The sequence below is a fragment of the Nuphar pumila genome, chromosome 11 (assembly GCF_984573655.1).
Source record: "Nuphar pumila chromosome 11, dmNupPumi1.hap1.1, whole genome shotgun sequence".
Taxonomy (NCBI): domain Eukaryota; kingdom Viridiplantae; phylum Streptophyta; class Magnoliopsida; order Nymphaeales; family Nymphaeaceae; genus Nuphar; species Nuphar pumila.
The window spans coordinates 43653838-43656369 of record NC_143259.1 but is presented as its reverse complement, the minus strand read 5'-3'; positions in this window follow the sequence as shown (position 1 = coordinate 43656369).

The following is a 2532-nucleotide window of genomic DNA, read 5'->3' as shown; positions in this document are numbered from 1 at the left end:
AGATTGATTTCGAATGAGATCAATAAAATATAATTCTTTTGATAGAAAGGATCAACCCAGGGGTTGATTTTGAGAAGATGATCAACCTGAGGGTCGACTTTGAAAGTGATCAATATGAGAGTTGATTTGAAAAAAAATGATCAACACGAGAGTTGATTTTGAAAAATGATCAACATGAGGGTTGATTTTGAAAAAAAATGATCAACACGAGGGTTGATTTCAAAAAATGATCAATACGATGGTCGATTTTAAAAAATGATCAATACAACAGTTGATTTTGAAAAATGATCAACATGATGGTTGATTTTGAAAATGATCAACACGACGGTCGATTTTAAAAAATGATTAACATGATGGTTGATTTTGAAAAATGATCAACCTAGGGGTTGATTTTGAAAATGATCAACACGAGGGTTGATTTGAAATGACCAGTTCGAAACCAGTTTTGGAAAAAGAAGATCAACTCGGGGATTGATCTTGAAATAGTTTGGTAAAAAAATTTATTTTTTGACAAAAATACTCAACTCACGATTTTGAAAAAGATCGTTGCTTCGAAAAGCTCTCGGCGATCACGATGGGGATTTTACAAAAATTTTCAAAATTCATGATTTTTGTCAAACCCTATAGGTAATCCTATCGCTCTCAGAATGATGTCAGGATTGTCCCTTATCCTGAAGGGGAAAATAATAGGAAATTGATGAAAACTAATAGAAATTAATAAAAATTGATGATGAAAAGATTTTGTTTGGTCTTGTCTGTATACAAGATGTTGGAAGTAAAAATAGAATTTTAAAATAAAAGATGCCCCAATATAGCAAGAGAAAGAGATATTGGATATCAGAGATGCAAAGAAACTTAATGCTTTATTACTAAAATATTAACAAGTAACTGGGGACTGAAATGACATCCTAAAGAGGACATAAAAAAAGGAACTGGGACTACATTGTTCCTTCAAAACGACAAAAATAAAATGAAAGGAATGAGAGAGCATTGGCATCATCATCTTCTTAATTGGCCAGGGAAGGTATCGACAGGGTAGTTGGCCGACTCTCCTCTTCATCTTTTATAAGAAGCTTTCTGTCGATGCAATTTTGTACAATATTCTTGAAGATGAAACAATGTTCAGTATCATGCCCTATTGCTCGGTAGAACTTGCAAAATTAATCTTTTTGTTTGTCCTTGGCGACAGAAGGAACAACAACCTTTGGGAGTTAAACCATTCTTTTGACCAGCATATATTCAAGAACCTTCTCGATGGACTGGTCTAGAGGAGTGAATTTGCTATCGTAACCCCAACCATCACACTTTGGTTTCTACCGAGTGCTTGCTTTCTGCTGGGAGTAGGATTAAACAGGTTTGGTCGGGATGGATGGTCAATCTTCTTCTTTATCTTCGACAAGGAAACTTTTATCGATACAGTCTTGAACAATATTTTTGAAGATGAAGCAGTGTTCAGTGTCATGACCTATTGTCTGATGAAATTTACAGAACTGATCCTTGAATCTTCCCATGATCACAGGAGGATCAGTTTTCTTTGGAAGTTTAATCATCCCCTTAGCTAACATATATTCAAGAACTTGTTCGAGCGACTGCTCTAAGGGAGTAAATTTATGGTTATATCCCCAACCATCATGCTTTGGTTTTCCTTATGGTTTTAATTCTTGTTGGACGTTTGAGGGAGAATGGTCACTCTGTTTGTCCATCTGGCTTGTATGGTCAGCTTTGCCTGAACTGCCATTGCGATTCTTTCTGCCACCCCTTTTGTTGTTGTCTTTGTTGTTTCTGATGATAGATGTCCTTTCTTTGGTAGGCACCTTGAATTTTGTGCATTCTGCGAAACCATCATGAAAATTCTTGCCTGTGCACACCTTCTTTCCCTTGTCTCGATCTCGCAAGTCTTTGACTAAGCGACTTATCTCCCTCAACTGTAGTTGGATATGATTGATATATAGTTGATCCTTGGGCTTATTGATAGATTCAGGCTCTAAGATCTGCTTCTTGAATACTTGGCAAGCTGGCAGAAATGCTTTTTGTTCTTCATCAGGGATTTCATCTGCAAAATTTGTCTCTTTCAAAGTATCTTCATACTGAGCCTTTTCCTTGGCAACTCTGACATGCTTCTACACATGCTTCTCCTTGGAGGGCCTCTTTCCTGAACTTGCCCCGGCTTGCTCTGATTGTATCCTAATCATCATTCTTTTGAACAACTAATATATCGAGGGATCAATGTCATTCATGCTTGTTTGATCCTATCTTATGGCAGATCTCAAAGAATTCATCTTTTGCTCGCTATTGCTACTCTAACTGACATGCTAATGCAATCTTCTAATCGGACCTCGTGACAATGTCAAAGCTCCCTTGTAGAATAAAAAAGGGGTGGATTAGACTGAAGAAATTTTTGAAAGAGGGAGATATGATGAAGGAGATATTTGAGAATCAGGTTGACAATTTGAAAAGATATCTCATTACCAAGGATTGGGTCATCACGAAAGTTGTGACAATTGTGTTATCATTCTCATAAAGGAAGTAAAT